Raw genomic sequence first — 17546 nt, forward strand, 5'->3', positions numbered from 1 at the left:
CAACGCTTCTTAGGATTCATAAATTATTACCGGCAGTTCATACCCCATTTCTCCACTTTGGTGGCCCCTTTGGTGGCCTTGACTAAGAAAGGTGCTAATCCAAAAGTCTCGTCTACTGAGACATCCCAGGCTTTTGAGGCAGTAAAAAGACACTTTTCAACTGCTCCCGTTCTTCAAAGACCCGATGAGAATAAGCCCTTGCTCTTGGAGGTTGATGCCTCTTCAGTGGGTGCTGGTGCGGTCTTGTATCAAAAGAACGGTGTAGGTAGAAAAAGGCCGTGTTTCTTCTTTGCTAAAATTTTTTTCACCGGCAGAGAGAAACTATACCATTGGGGATAGGGAACTGCTCGCCCTGAGATTAGTCTTGGAGGAGTGGCGTCATTTGCTAGAAGGAGCGAAACATCCTTTCCAGGTCTATACAGACCATAATAATCTGACGTACTTACAAGCCGCTCAGCGTCTGAATCCTTGCCAAGCCCGCTGGTCCTTGTTTTTCTCCTGCTTTCACTTCTCCATCAACTGTCTGGGAGTAAGAATAACAAGGCAGATGCCCTGTCTCGCTCTATGGTTTCTACCCAGGAAGAGATTGACGAACCTCGTCTTATCCTTCCCTCCAGGGTTTTTCATACGCTCTCCCCTGTGACGTTAGACCAAATCCCACCGGGCAAGACCTTTGTTCCGCCGGATCGACAGAATGATATACTGTCGTGGGCCCACACCTCAAAGGTGGGTGGGCATTTTGGTATTAGACGGACACGAGAGTTACTCGAGAGGTGGTATTGGTGGCCACACTTGGCCAGCCACGTCAAGAGATATGTCGGTTCCTGCTACTCGTGTGCTCGCAACCGTCCGTTACGGCAGAGACCGGCTGGGCTCTTGCATCCTTTACCAGTGCCAGATAGACCATGGGAGGTGGTAGGTATGGACTTTGTGGGTGATCTTCCGTGTTCACAGGGACATAGATTTGTGTGGGTCATTACGGACCATTTCTCCCGGATGGTTCATCTCGTACCGTTATCGAGAATCCCATCTTCCAGGGTACTAGCCAAACTATTCCTCAAGCATGTCTTTAGGCTTCACGGGATGCCAGATCGTATCATTTGTGATAGAGGCCCGCAATTTGCTTCCCGTTTCTGGTGAGATCTTTGTAGCCTTCTGCAAATTGAGTTGAATCTCTCTTCGGCATACCATCCGGAGACCAATAGTTTGGTTGAGCGTACCAATCAGTCCATGATTATATACCTTCCACACTTTGTTGCTGAGAACCACGATAACTGGTCCTCCCTCCTACTCTGGGCAGAATTTGCCCTTAACAATTCGCTGGCTGAGGCCACTGGGCAGACACCGTTCGTACTCAATAATAGGCAAAACACCCTAGGGTACCGGTACCGTTTCCCGCTGCTGCACCTCCTCCTCTTGTTGCTGACTGGGCAACTAATGCCAGAGAGGTTTGGGATCGGACTCAAGAGTCGATCCAAGCAGCTAAGGACCGTATGAAGACGGTGTCCGATCGGTTTCGTCACCCGGCTCCTGTCTTTTCTCCAGGGGACTTTGTGTGGCTCTCTGCAAAACAAGTGAGACTTAGAGTGAGCTCTGTCAAATTTGCTCCTCGCTTCCTGGGCCCTTATGAGGTTCTTCGACAGGTAAATCCTGTAGTCTACCAATTGAAGTTACCCGTCCATCTTAGGATCCATGACAAATTCCATGTTTCACTGCTAAAGCCGGCTATTTTACCTCACGCTCGTGAAGTGCACTCTCCTGCCTCTGATTCCTCCCACTCTAGCTATGAGGTACGAGCCATAGTTGGTTCTAAGATGGTTAGAGGGCGCAGGTTCTTCTTGATAGATTGGGACGGCTACGGCCCGGAACATCGCTCTTGGGAGCCTGAGGAGGCTGTCCATGCTCCCGACTTAGTTGCCGATTACCTGCGTCGCCGGGAGGGGGGCCCTTGAGGGGGAGGTACTGTTACGGTTGCTGTAGCACTGGAGACTTTGGATTTCTTGCTACTGCACATGTGCAAGCGCTGGAGACTAAGTCCTATCTTGGAGCCATTGCACATGTGCGGGTGTCATCTCTGACATGAGGTCACATGTCTCTGACACCTTCTATGCCGATTGGTCGCTGGTCATGTGCTTGTGACACGTGGTCACATGTCTCTTGACACCTTCTATGCCGATTGGTCGCTGGTCATGTGCTTGTAACGCTTTGCTCGGTGATAGGCCAGCGTGACGTCATTGCAGTCGTTCTGGCAGCGGATTGGCTCTGGTGTCCTCCATCTTGGATGAGGCACAGAGTATATATAAGACCCTGATGCACGCCGCCCGGCGCTCAGTCCTCTTGGTTCATGCATGAGAGTAGACGCTCTGTGCACGTCCCTCTAGGCATCTCTCTGTCTATGCTAGGTGAGCACTACCGTCAGGGTAGCGTTCTTATACCTTACAGCTTCGGCTGCGGTCCGTATCCTTACCTCTTAGTGGAGCGGACATAGGCAGGTGCCTGAGGCACATGATCCGGCTGGGCCTTGTGATTCTACTCGTAGGTGGACGTTGCCGCTAGGGTAACGTTCCTTATACTGCGTCTGGCAGTTGATCGTATCCTCGCACACTAGGGGAGCGAACATAGGTAGGAGCTTTGTGCGGCTTATGCTGCTGTCCGTCTCTTTTGCACCACTACTGGAGCGGACCTAGGCAGGTGCCATATCTAGTGGTTCGTGTCCTCGCACACTAGTGGAGCGAACGCAGGCAGGAGCTTTGTGCGGCTTACGCTGCTGTCCGTCTCCTGGCACCGCTAGAGGAACGGACCTAGGTAGGTGCCATTTCACACTCACTGCTTTTGTCTCTGTGACCATTAACAGAGACCATACCACACACCCTCCGAGTAAGGGAGGAATTGCTTTATTTTCTAATTATATTCCTCTGTGAGTTTAACAGAGGTATTGCACTCTGCACTTGTGCTATTACTATTTACAGTGGCACACTTATATACCTCTTATCCTCTGCCATAGTCTGCAGCAGAGTCTTTGCACGGTGGACCCTGACTGTCTGATATTCCTTTGGGTTTTATTATCAGACAGCCCCCCGTAACAGGTAACAGGACAAAAATGCACAACACAATTTGTTGTGCAATTTCTCATGAGAAAGCTGATACCTCATATGTGCTGGCACAGTGGAGTTCGGAAGGGAAGGAGCGCCATTTGACTGCAAAATTGGATGGAATCGTTAGTGGACGACATTTTACGTTTGGAGAGCCCCTAATGTGCCTAAGCAGTGGAGCACCCCCAAAAGTGACCCCATTTTGGAAACTAGACCCCTTAAGGAATGTATCTGGATGGTTGGTGAGCACCCCCAGGTGCTTCATGGAATCTTATAACGTTGAGCTGTGAAAATAAAAAAAATAAATACAAGGTGGGCCTCAGTATGGATACACCATGATAAAATGCAAGTGGTTGCTGATATCACCTTACCGTTTGTGGCATATTAGTACATGGGAGGAGCCAAACATTTAAAGCTGGGTGATGCCCATCGCAGCCATCTGCAAAGCCGCTATTTTGAATTCAACTTTAATTTTTTCAATGGGAAGGGGGGGTAATGTGACACATCAAACACAGAGAATTGCACAGGAAAAATAATGCTGTGCTCATTTTTAACATAGCTTTATTCATTATCGAGTTATTGACACGTTTGTTAAAAGGAACAATGACAGTAACCCACTAAAGGATGTACTCAAAGTGCTGCCCATTGTGTTGAATTGTCAACGCGATTCTCTTCTCTCACTCTTGACACACCGAGAGCAATATCGCAGATCCAGGATGTGGGGCACCTGAAACAACTGATACAGAAGGCCTGTGGTAGCATTTCTTCTGCGGTATTGCTCTCGGTGTGTCAAGAGTGGGAGAAGAGAATCACGTTGACAATTCAACACAGTGGGGAGCACTTTCAGCACATCCTTTAGTGGGTTACTGTCTTTGTTCCATTTCACAAACGTGTCAATATCTCGATAATGAATAAAGCTACGTTAAAAATGCATTGTTATTCTTGTGCAATGCTCTGTGTTTGATGTGTCACATGACCCCCTTCCCATTGAAAAAAGTAAAGTTGAATTCAAAATGGCAGCTTTGCAGATGGCCGGCATGGGTGTCACCTGGCCTCAAATGTTTCGCCCCTCCCATGTACTAATATGCCACAAACGGTACAGTGATATCAGCAACCACTTCCATTTTACATTTTTTTTTCTACCAGAAAAATGTTGCTTTAACCCCCAAAGCTTTAGTTTTCACAAGGGTAACAGGTGAAAATAGATCATACAATTTGTTGTGCAATGTCTTCTGAGTACACCAGTACCCCATATGCTAAGTGACAGAACAGAAGAAATCATCTCAATTAACCACATTTTGTAAATCACACCCCTCTGGGAATTAATCTACTGTTGTAGTGAGGATTTAGTCTCTGGAAAACACCCATGAATGTTTCAGAATAAAAAATTGCAAATACGTTGATGTCATGCCCACCTTTTGCATCTGGAGGTACACACCTTGTAAACTAAGTGGTCTCTCTTCACTACACCAATGCCAAACATGTGGAGGCTAACTGTGGTTTAGGCACATTGTGGTGCTCAGAAGGGAGGGGGACATTTAGATTTGGGAACAGAAATTTTGCTGGATTTCTTTTTGAAGGGCAGGCTATAGCAATTTCAAGCCTTTGTGTTACCAGTAGCATGGAAGCCCCGTATTTTTCATTGATCAGATGACAGACCTGAGTGGGGACTTGTGTTTTTGTGGGTTGAGTTCACTGCTTTTTGGTGGCGATTTGGGTACAGAACATTTTGAATTAGTTCACATTTATCCTGTGCACTATGCTAAGCACTTACAGGGCCTTGAGAAAGTATTCTGCTCCCTTAAATTTTTCAACCTATTCCTGCATTTCAGGCTTCAAACATAAAGATAACAATTTTAATGTTATGGTGAAGAATCAACAAGTGGGACACAATTGTGAAGTTGAACAAAATTTATTGCTTATTTTAAACTTTTTTAAAAAATAAATAACTGAAAAGTGGGGCGTGCAATATTATTCATCCCCTTTAAGTTAATATTTTGTAGCGCCACCTTTTTCCTGCGATTACAGCTGCAAGTCATTTGGGGTATGTCTATACGTTTTGCATATCGAGAGACTGAAATTCTTGACCATTCTTCCTTTGCAAATAGCTCGAACTGAGTGAGGTTGGATGAAGAGCGTTTGTGAACAGCAGTTTTCAGTTCTTTCCACAGATTCTCGATTGGATTCAGGTCTGGACTTTGACTTGGCCATTCTAACACCTGGATACGTTTATTTGTGAACCATTCCATTGCAGATTTTGCTTTGTTTGGGATCATTGTCTTGTTGAAAGACAAATCTCCGTCCCAGTCTCAGGTCTTTTGCAGACTCCAACAGGTTTTCTTCAAGAATGGTCCTGTATTTGGCTCCATCTATCTTCCTATCAATTTTAACTATCTTCCCTGTCCCTGCTGAAGAAAAGCAGGCCCAAACCATGATGCTGCCACCACCATGTTTGACAGAGGGGATGGTGTGTCAGGGTGATGAGCTGTGTTGCTTTTGTGCCAAACATATCGTTTGGCATTGTGCCCAAATAGTTTGATTTTAGTTTCATCTGACTAGAGCACCTTCTTCCATATATTTGTTGTGTCTCCTAGGTGGCTTGTGGCAAATTTTAAACACTTTTTATGGATATCTTTGAGAAATGGCTTTCTCCTTGCCACTCTTGCATAAAGGCTAGATTTGTGCAGTGTACGAGTGATTGTTGTCCTATGGCCAGACTCTCCCACCTCAGCTGTAGATTTCTGCAGTTCATTCAGAGTGATCATGGGCCTCTTGGCTGCATCTCTGATCAGTCTTCTCCTTGTTTGAGATGAAAGTTTGGATGGACGGCCGAGTCTTGGTAGATTTGCAGTGGTATGATACTCCTTCCATTTCAATTTGATCGCTTGTACAGTGCTCCTTGGGATATTTAAACCTTTGGAAATCTTTTTGTAACCAATTCCGGCTTTAAACTTCTCCACAACAGTATCATGGACCTGCCTGTTGTGTTTCTTGGTCTTCATGATGCTATCTGCGCTTTAAACAGAACACTGAGATTATAACAGAGGAGTTGCATTTATACGAAGACTTTGTTACACACAGGTGGCTTATATTTAATCATCATCAGTCATTTAGGACAACATTGGATCATTCAGAGATCCTCAATGAACTTCTGGAGTGAGTTTGCTGCACTGAAAGTAAAAGGGATGAATAATATTGCACGCCCCACTTTTCAGTTATTTATTTTTTAAAAAAGTTTAAAATAAGCAATCAATTTCATTCAACTTCACAATTGTGTCCCACTTGTTGTTGATTCTTCACCATAACATTAACATTTTTATCTTTGTTTGAAGCCTGAAATATGGGAAAAGGTTGAAAAATACAAAGGCGCCGAATACTTTTGCAAGGCACTGTACATCAGGGTTTCCATCTATATCTCTGAAATACGTGATTCAGATGTAACCCCCAGACAGATCCATTCATTAACGAGGCTGCAGAGTTACTCGGACTCTGTTAGGCCTCTGTTCAGCGGTGTCTGTCTTCAAAGGTGAAGTAAAGTGTTGATGAGCGCACTTTTGTGCACGTCTAAAAAGAGGCGTAACAATATGGACACTGCCCGATCACAGGCCAGATAAGAGTTCAAAGTGACTCCCTCTTCATTATCACAGTGAATTTTCCATTGGTAGTTTTCTATGAATCATGTTTTTTAGAGATTTAAGATATGTTACCACGATCCCCACACTCTGTGTCCTGGACGCAGCGTGTCTCCTCCTGCGAAGACGCAAGTGTCCTTAGGAGACCACAGCTGCTCGTGCCGCCGATCATGGTTCGGGGTGCTGCAGAATTTTGCTCTGTTCTCCCTGGAGAGAACACTTGCGTTTCCACAAGCATAAATTGCCAGGACGGGAAGCCGCGACACATGTCACTTCACGTTGTGGAGAAAAGGAGCAAAGCTGGCATGGGATTTCTATAATTCCTATCCACTGTGCTTCTCCTGTACGACGTAGCGAAAACACGTTGCGTCCAAAACACTGCTATTCCTGATTCTGGGCACGCACCTTTACACGTAATACCTGGTGCAAGTGCTCAGCATAAAGCTCAAGATAAACATAAGCCATGCCGTACTGCAATCTTTGAGAGGCAGAATAAACTAATCAACAGCAGTTGAAGAGTTGGCTTTGTCTGTTTTTTTATGCTGTTCACCATGCGGTATAAGTGATTAGATGGCTGTTTTTGTCTGGTCAGTACAATTAAACTTATATCAGATTTATATAATTTTTTTAGGTTTGGCTGTTATCACACTAAAAAGGATTTTTTTTCCAAAATAAAAGGCATTTGTGCATTATTGAATTTTGAAGGCTATAGTTTGTTTTTTTTTATTTTTCTGTCGACAGTCATTTGACGGCTTATTTTTTTTGCTGGATGAGGTGTAGTTTTTATTGGTACTATTTTGGGCCATATATTATTTTTTGATTACACTTTTTGTGAGGCAGGATCAAGAAGAAACAGCAATTCAGAAATTGTTTTTTGGGGTTTTCTTTTACGTGTTTACCGTGCTGTAAAAGTGATCAGACAGCTTTATTCTTTCTTTGGGTAAGTGCGCTTGCAGCAATACCATGTTTATGTACAGTATATACCAGAGGTGGTTTTTTTTGTTTTGCTGCTTTTACACCATAAAACTATTTTATAGAAAAAAACTATTTTTACATTTGTATTCTGAGAGCTATAGTTTTTTTAATTTTTTCACTAATGGAGCTATATGGCATCTTGTTTTTTGCGGGACAAGATGACATTTTCAGCTGTACCATTTTTATTTAGATCTGACTTTTTGATGATATTCTATTCTACTCTTTTTGTGAGCTGTATCATGATAAAAACATAGTTTTTGCTACTTTTTTATTTATTTTTTTTATTTTTACAGTGTTCACTGAAGGGATTAATTAGTGTGACAGTGTTATAGACCGGGTTGTTATGGATGCAGCGATTTCAAATATGTGTACTTTTGTTTTTTTTTGTTTTTTTACAAACAGAACTTTTTATTGCAATAAATTTTTTTTTTATTCTTTATTTCTGATTTTTATATTTATACAGTGCCTTGCGAAAGTATTCGGCCCCCTTGAATTTTTCAACCTGTTCCCAGATTTCAGGCTTCAAACGCAAAGATAAAAATTTTAAATTTTTTTTGGTGAAGAATCAATAACAAGTGGGACACAATTGCGAAGTTGAATGATATTTATTGCTTATTTTAAATTTTTATAAAAATTTGAAGAATGGGGCGTGCATTATTATTCGGCCCCTTTACTTTCAGTGCAGCAAACTCACTCCAGAAGTTCATTGAGGATCTCTGAATGATCCAATGTTGTCCTAAATGACTGATGATAAATATACTCCATCTGTGTGTAATAAAGTCTCCGTATAAATGCACCTGCTCTGTGATGCTCTCAGTGTTCTGTTTAAAGCACAGATGAAGACCAAGGAACACAACAGGCAGGTCCGTGATACTGTTGTGGAGACGTTTAAAGCCGTATTTGGTTGCAAAAAGATTTACAAAACTAAACATCCCAAGAAGCCGGGAAGATAGTTAAAATTGATAAGAAGATGGATAGAGCCAAATACAGGACCATTCTTGAAGAAAACCTTTTGGAGTCTGCAAAAGACCTGAGACTAGAACGGAGATTTGTCTTTCAAAAAGACAATGATCCCAAACATAAAGCAAAATCTACAATGGATTCAATGAATCAGTGAATCCAATCGAGAATCTGTGTGAAAGAGGTGAAAACTGCTGTTCACAAACGCTCTCCATCAAACCTCACTGAGCTCGAGCTCTTTGCAAAGGAAGAATGGACAAGAATTTCAGTCTCTTGATGTGCAAAACTGATAGACACATATCCCAAGCGACTTGCAGCTGTAATGTAAGGTGGCGCTACAAAGTATTAACTTAAAGGGGCCGAATAATATTGCACGCCCCAATTTTCAGTTTATTTCTTACAAATTTAAAATAAGCAATAAATATCGTTCACTTTCACAATTGTGTCCCATTTCTTCACCATAAAATTTAACATTTTTTATCTTTGTTTGAAGCCTGAAATGTGGGGAAAAAGTTGAAAAATTCAAGGGGGCCGAATACTTTCGCAAGGCACTGTATATCTGTGTGTGTGTGTGTGTGTGTGTGTGTGTATATATATGTATAATAAATATATAAATAATATTATATATAATATATATATAAAATATACAGTACAGACCAAAAGTTTGGACACACCTCATCTCTAGAACAACTGTTAAGAGAAGACTTTGTGCAGCAGGCCTTCATGGTAAAATAGCTGCTAGGAAACCACTGCTAAGGACAGGCAACAAGCAGAAGAGACTTGTTTGGGCTAAAGAACACAAGGAATGGACATTAGACCAGTGGAAATCTGTGCTTTGGTCTGATGAGTCCAAATTTGAGATCTTTGGATCCAACCACCGGGTCTTTGTAGAAAAGGTGAACGGATGGACTCTACATGGCTGGTTCCCACCGTGAAGCATGGAGGAGGAGGTGTGATGGTGTGGGGGTGCTTTGCTGGTTACACTGTTGGGGATTTATTTAAACTTGAAGGCATACAGAACCAGCATGGCTACCACAGCATCTTGCAGCGGCATGCTATTCCATCTGGTTTGCGTTTAGTTAGACCAGCATTTATTTTTCAACAGGACAATGACCCCAAACACACCTCCAGGCTGTGTAAGGGCTATTTGACTAAGAAGGAGAGTGATGGGAAGCTACGCCAGATAACTTGATCTCCACAGTCACCAGACCTGAACCCAATCGAGATTGTTTGGGGTGAGCTGGACCGCAGAGGGAAGGCAAAAGGGCCAACAAGTGCTAAGCATCTCTGGGAACTCCTTCAAGACTGTTGGAAAACCATTTCCGGTGACTACCTCTTGAAGCTCATAAAGAGAATGCCAAGAGTTTGCAGGGTAGTAATGAAAGCAAAAGGTGGCTACTTTGAAGAACCTAGAATATAAGACATATTTTCAGTTGTTTCACACTTTTTTAAGTATTTAATTCCACATGTTTTAATTCATAGTTTTGATGCCTTTAATGTGAATCTACAATTTTCAGAGTCCTGAAAATAAAGAAAACTCTTTGAATGAGAATGTGTGTCCAAACGTTTGGTCTGTACTGTATATAAATATATATAATTTTTTTTTTTTTACTTTTTTAGTTAGTCCATATATCGGACATTACACTTTTGCTCTTCTGATCGCAGCTGCATTGTACTGCAATGCTCGATCACTGCAGTACAATATAGCTGCCAAAGCTGCACTGTGAAAGCCTGAGTGATCATGTTCCAGGCATGATTACTCAGGCTTCCTCTAGTCCGGTAATACTGGAGGGTCACCATGACAACGATCGGGCCCTCGAGATTACATCGCGGGGGCACTAATTGGATGGGAGAGGGAGCATGGTCCCTCTCCCAATCCCATAAGTGCCGCGATCGATATCGATTGCAGCATTTAGGGGGTCAAACAGGGACAGCGCAGCAACGTCCCTGGCTTGGGGAGCCAGGGATTAACTGTCTGGAAAGTAGAGTCCCCAGCGTTGATAGTGGTGGGCACAGCTCCTGTGCCGCTTTGATCGGCATGACGTACCTAGACATCATTGGTCGGGAACTACTGCCGTTCCATGACATATAGGTACTTCAATGGTTGTGAAGGAATTAAAAACTACAGCTCCATTGGGAATTGGTCCATGCCGTATACTCTTCTTGCCTACCTGTCTCCAAGAGCGTGGTGCGTAGCAGCGAGTGAAGATGGTCATGAAGTTTAAAGGGAACCTGCCACCAGATTTGGGCCTTTTAAACTAAAACTAGCACCTTAAGCAGCACCTGTGCTGCATTCCATGAAGGTGCAAGTTACCCCTTCAAGCCCCCCTGTAGCCCCTAAAAATACCTTTTATAAAATCTCCCACCTGGTATGCAAATTGTCCGGTTCTATGGGGTTCTCTGCGCAGGCGCAAGATTTTTCCCGACGATGTGAATGAAGCAAGTAACATCATACACGTCTCCGACCAAAATTTTGCACCTGCTTAGAGAACTCGCCGGTTCTCGCAGGCACACCTATGTTTTCGACTGCCCACAATAGGGTAGAGCAAAGTGCGCCTGCGCGTGCTGGGAATATGTTTGCACAGGTGAGAAGTTTTGCCTGTCTACGTGGATGGCGTCCAAAGCGTCATCCACGTCAATCAGCACAGGAGGACGGCGAAAGGAGGCACAGAATAAGATGCCCATCGGACTGAACAATTAACATACCAGGCGGGAGATTTTATTAAGGTGTTTTTGAGGGCTACAGGGAGGGTCAGTGGGTAACGTGCACCTTCATGGAATGCAGCACAGGTGCTGCTTAAGGTGCTAGCTTTAGCTTATAAGGCCCAAATCTGGTGACCGGTTCCCTTTAACACCTGACTACACGACAAGGCCCGTAGGTTTCTCCTCTGCAGCATGCTCCCTTAGGTTTTTAGGTTTCCATCCTCTCACTTGCAGTCCCTGTAGCTTCCTTTTCACCTGGGTTCCCTCAAACCATCTTCACTGACCTCCTTTCTGGGACAGATCTAAAACTTTCCAGTGCAGGCTGCAAGTTGTAGGTTAAATTTTTGACTGGAGTGAAGTCATGGAGGAGTGGCCCGCCACTGTAAGGCCTTGTGTGCACGGTGCGTTTTTTGCCGCGTTGTTGCACGGTTTTTGGGTGCAGTTTTGTTCCCATAATTGCAAGCATTTCCCTCCCTAGGAAAGTCTGAGATTTCAGTTTTGCTGTCCGCATGTTGCATATTTTCTTTTGGCTGCGTGTTTGTGGTGACCACAAAGATGCAGCATATCAATTCTTTCTGCGTTTTTGAGCCATTCCAGTCAATAGATTTGACTTAAAAAAAATGCACTGGGCAAAAACGCGATAAACAACGCAGCAAAACGCGGCAAAAAAATGCATGCCGACGGTGTGTTTTTGGGACCAAAAATGTGCAACTTTGTCGTAACCACAAAGATGCAGCGTGCGCACATAGCCTAAAGCTGGAGTTCATTCACAAGCTGTGCCCCACCCCTACATTACTTAACTCCTGTTTTAAATTAAGAAAAGCAAGGTGGCGGTCAAGTGGAGCGCTAGGGAACAAAAGGAAATTTACTCAACGGGTTAAAACAAACAAACCTTTTATTGTTATAGCCCTCTAACCCTCATAGTCTGTCCAAACAGTGTAACATTTTCCATAATAGAGACCCTAAATTGATGAAACTCACGATTATAGATAAGCTCACTGACACTGATCCTGACTGTTTGAATAGCTTAATAAAAAAAGAAAGCTTCTGCATCATTAAGTTGGGTACTCTAGCGCCTGAGGGACACAATTTCACCATCGACAATGTCGCCAAACATTAATTACAATTTTCCCATTTTTGGGGTTTTACATCATTTGTGTTTTATTCACCATTGGTTCTAATAGGTTTGTTGTGAAACCTGGTGTTGGCTGCATAGGTTCTATGTATGCAATTTTAGGTATTTGTATGTAAGGGAATGACTTAAATATTCGTGGACATTTCAAGTGATGTGCACATGTCAGAATGTCCTCACCTTTATTCTTAATTGTTTAATTTTATTTGGCAGACTCTCTGTCTGTGTAGTTTTTATCGGCGCTTTAAAGGTTAATTTTGCATCCAATTTTGGTTAGGCACGTTATCCAATCACTGTGATTTTTTTATTTATGTATGTCACTTGCTTATTTCCACCCTATAACCACCTGATGAAGATAGCCTAAGCTATTGAAACACGTAGTGGCCGTTAGAGGGCTATAACAATAAAAAGTTTGTTTGTTTTAACCCTTTGAGTACATTTCCTCTTGTTCCCTAGCGCTCCACTTGACCGCCACCTTGCTTTTCTTATATGTTCTATCCTGGCCGAGAGATTAATGGCAGGAGCAGCTCCGGGAGCATAGAGGTTCTTTCAGTAACAGGACCTGCGGTTGCTGCGTTACTAGGCCCTTGATAGCTATGCGGCAGGACCTGCGGTGATGCGCTTCTGGTTCTTCGTGGTCACGTGATCTACCTGGAAGTAAGAATTCCATGGCGGTCTCCAGCTAGCATAGGACTTCACCAGCTCCCGCGGAGTGTCCTCTGATCTGACTGGGGTTGTGCACAGGTGCGCAACCCAAATAGGGGAGCAGCCCCGGGCTTAAATAATTCCACCATTACCACCAGGTGCCATACAGCACGTCTCTCTTTTTTCCTGTTTTAAATTAAGGCTGTGTGCTGCGGTTTTTTTATGCGTTTTTTTTGTTCTGTTTTGTGACAAAAAGGCATGTCTATCCTTATGCCAGCACCATGTTTCGTCACCTCCAGTCCCTCCGTCAGATTTCCCAGCGGACCATCAGCAGCTCCAGCCGGAGGTCACTGCCCAACAAGGTTCCAGAGAAGCAGAAGTTATTCCAGGCGGATAATGGCCTTCCAGTTCATTTTAAGGCAGGGACCGGGGATCTCTAGTTGTACAGTCTGACCATGGGGATCACAATCTTTGGAGCTGCTTATGCTTTGTACGAGATTGTTATGCCTTTATTTCCTAAAAAGCAGAATTAATTCCAACTTCTATCATTTCCAGATCTGTCTAGTTCCTTATGCCAAAGGAAAAAGGCGTGCACTCTACTCAGCAATTTAAGGTGCAAGTGTACGGGTGTAGCTCCCAATAAACATTAATTATAGATACACTGCACACTATGGTTTTTTTTGCAAGAGAAATATATTTATTTACATAGGAGAGATCATTAAGCTTATTGCGACCAATTCCTACGTTTCGGCTAATAATAGCCTTGTTCACGTAGTCGCTAAGAAGGAAAAGAAAATAAGCTTTGAGTACATAAATACACTCATACATATTTACAAATATATACATAAATATACAATATGTGCAAGTTAACATATTTTTTTAAAGGATTTAATGTACGTTTTTGATAATGGTTTCCCCATATGTTAAGTCATGGTAAGTGCAAAAGAAATTTCTAGAACAGATTTTAAGGCACTAAATGAGATAACATGAGATAAACAAGCAATAAAATATCCATCTCTACTGAAATTAAATGGCTATATAGTTGTTTTGTATATGGGTTTTTATCATATGCTTCAACAAATATCATTGATGATTTTAATAATTAAAGAAAAAAAATCTCATATAGTCAGCATAGGATCGAGGATTAGGAAGGAGGATTAGGGAAGAGGATTAGGAAATATGCAGGTAAAAATGTGTACTACCTTCAGGTATTGCTCTCCTTTGTATATTTTAGATCACAGAGGGTAAAGGAGAGAGGTGTTCAATTGCTGCGCCAAAGAGATCACTCCAGATGTTCAGATTAATGCCACTTTATTGATCATATAGGTCAACGCGTTTCCGGAGCATCTGCCCCCTTCATCAGGACCATCAAGAACAAGAAACATGAAAAGTGATTTGATACTATATGATCAATAAAGTGGCATTAATCTGAACATCTGCTGGAGTGATCTCTTTGGCGCAGCAATTGAACACCTCTCTCCTTTACCCTCTGTGATCTGCTGTCTGCTGGTGGCTGCTGCCTGGGATCCACATCACATGCGTTCATAGTAGTTGTGACTCTCACAACTACATTCGGTGAGTATTCTTACTCCCCCCTCCTTACCCCGTACATATTGGGGTAAAACCCTATTTGCGCTTGGTTTTTCCACAGTCCTCTCCACGTTGTATATTTTAGAGTAAGGGGTGCTTCACACACAGCGAGCTCGCTGCCGAGATCGCTGCTGAGTCACGCTTTTTGTGACGCAGCAGTGACCTCATTAGCGATCTCGCTGTGTGTGACACTGAGCAGCGATCTGGCCCCTGCTGCGAGATCGCTGCTTGTTACACACAGCCCTGGTTCGTTTTCTTCAAAGGCGCTCTCCCACTGTGACACACAGATCGCTGTGACAGCGAGAGAGCGACAAATGAAGCGAGCAGGGAGCAGGAGCCGGCGTCTGGCAGCTGCGGTAAGCTGTAACCAAGATAAACATTGGGTAACCAAGGTGGTTACCCGATATTTACCTTAGTTACCAGCCTCCGCCGCTCTCACGCTGCCTGTGCTGCCGGCTCCGGCTCTCTGCACATGTAGCTGCTGTACACATCGGGTTAATTAACCCGATGTGTACTGTAGCTAGGAGAGCAAGGAGCCAGCGCTAAGCAGTGTGCGCGGCTCCCTGCACATGTAGCTGCATTACACATCGGGTTAATTAACCCGATGTGTACTGTAGCTAGGAGAGCAAGGAGCCAGCGCTCAGTGTGCGCGGCTCCCTGCTCCCTGCACACACAGCTAAGCGGTGTGCGCTGGTAACTAATGTAAACATCGGGTAACCATACCCGATGTTTACCTTAGTTACCAGTGTCCGCAGCTTCCAGACGCCGGCTCCGTGCAAGCGCAGCGTCGCTTGCACGTCGCTGCTGGCTGGGGGCTGGTCACTGGTCGCTGGTGAGATCTGCCTGTTTGACAGCTCACCAGCGACCATGTAGCGATGCAGCAGCGATCCTGACCAGGTCAGATCGCTGGTCGGATCGCTGCTGCATCGCTAAAGTATGAAGGTACCCTAAAGCTGGTGTCACACATAACGACGACGACAACGACGTCGTTGCTACGTCACCATTTTCTGTGACGTTGCAGCGACGTCCCGTCGCTGTCGCTGTGTGTGACATCCAGCAACGACCTGGCCCCTGCTGTGAGGTCGCCGGTCGTTGCTGAATGTCCAGCTTCATTTTTTGGTCGTCACTCTCCCGCTGTGAGACACACATCGCTGTGTGTGACAGCGAGAGAGCGACGAAATGAAGCGATCGGGAGCCGGCACTGGCAGCTGCGGTAAGCTGTAACCAGCGTAAACATCGGGTAACCAAGGGAAGACCTTTCCCTAGTTACCCGATGTTTACGCTGGTTACCAGCCTCCGCTCTTGCTGCCAGTGCCGGCTCCTGCACTGTGACATGTGGCTGCAGTATGCATCGGGTAATTAACCCGATGTATACTGTAGCAAGGAGAGCAAGGAGCCAGCGCTAAGCAGTGCGCGCGGCTCCTTGCTCTCTGCACTGTGACATGTAGCTGCAGTACACATCGGGTTAATTAACCCGATGTGTACTGTACCTAGGAGAGCAAGGAGCCAGCGCTAAGCGCGGCTCCCTGCTCTCTGCACATGTAGCACAGCGACGTTATGATCGCTGCTTCTGCTGTGTTTGACAGCTAAGCAGCGATCATAACAGCGACTTACAAGGTCGCTGTTACGTCACCGAAAATGGTGACGTAACAGCGACGTCGTTGTCGCTGTCGCTTAGGGGTGCTTCACACACAGCGAGCTCGCTGCCGAGATCGCTGCTGAGTCACGCTTTTTGTGACGCAGCAGTGACCTCAGCGATCTCGCTGTGTGTGACACTGAGCAGCGATCTGGCCCCTGCTGCGAGATCGCTGCTCGTTACACACAGCCCTGGTTCGTTTTCTTCAAAGCCGCTCTCCTGCTGTGACACACAGATCGCTGTGTGTGACAGCAAGAGAGCGACAAATGAAGCAAGCAGGGAGCAGGAGCCGGCGTCTGACAGCTGAGGTAAGCTGTATCCAAGATAAACATCGGGTAACCAAGGTGGTTACCCGATATTTACCTTAGTTACCAGCCTCCGCAGCTCTCACGCTGCCTGTGCTGCCGGCTCCGGCTCTCTGCACATGTAGCTGCTGTACACATCGGGTTAATTAACCCGATGTGTATAGCAGCTAGGAGAGCAAGGAGCCAGCGCTAAGCAGTGTGCGCGGCTCCCTGCTCTCTGCACATGTAGCTGCTGTACACATCGGGTTAATTAACCCGATGTGTATAGCAGCTAGGAGAGCAAGGAGCCAGCGCTAAGCAGTGTGCGCGGCTCCTTGCTCTCTGCACATGTAGCTGCTGTACACATCGGGTTAATTAACCCGATGTGTACAGCAGCTAGGAGAGCAAGGAGCCAGCGCTCAGTGTGCGCGGCTCCCTGCTCTCTGCACACAGCGCTGGTAACTAATGTAAACATCGGGTAACCATACCCGATGTTTACCTTAGTTACCAGTCTCCGCAGCTTCCAGTCGGCGGCTCCGTGCAAGCGCAGCGTCGCTTGCACGTCGCTGCTGGCTGGGGGCTGTTCAGTGGTCGCTGGTGAGATCTGCCTGTTTGACAGCTCACCAGCGACCATGTAGCGATGCAGCAGCGATCCTGACCAGGTCAGATCGCTGGTCGGATCGCTGCTGCATCGCTAAGTGTGAAGGTACCCTAAGGGATGTAAATGTATGTTTTGGTTAGTTCATATGCAGACAATGTGCCTACACAGCAGAGAAAGATAAGAAAAGAGTTAATCCTGTTACTGATAAAGGAATTACCTGAAGGTAGTGGGCACCTCCCTGCTGCTGTATCCTGAGCGTGACCCTGCAGTTGTGTGGGTTAGTGAACTTTAAATAC

The 17546-nt window shown here is 44.9% G+C and overlaps 1 protein-coding gene and 1 pseudogene across 5 annotated transcripts in view; both read left to right on the forward strand.

Moving 5' to 3' along the window:
- Positions 1–17546, forward strand: part of ERLIN1 (ER lipid raft associated 1) — a 494724-nt gene that overhangs the window by 400951 nt on the left and 76227 nt on the right. The window lies entirely within an intron of this gene.
- LOC142309868 (cytochrome c oxidase subunit 7A2, mitochondrial pseudogene) lies at positions 13421–13672 on the forward strand (annotated as a pseudogene).

The sequence above is a fragment of the Anomaloglossus baeobatrachus genome, chromosome 5 (assembly GCF_048569485.1).
Source record: "Anomaloglossus baeobatrachus isolate aAnoBae1 chromosome 5, aAnoBae1.hap1, whole genome shotgun sequence".
NCBI classification, from domain to species: Eukaryota; Metazoa; Chordata; class Amphibia; order Anura; family Aromobatidae; genus Anomaloglossus; species Anomaloglossus baeobatrachus.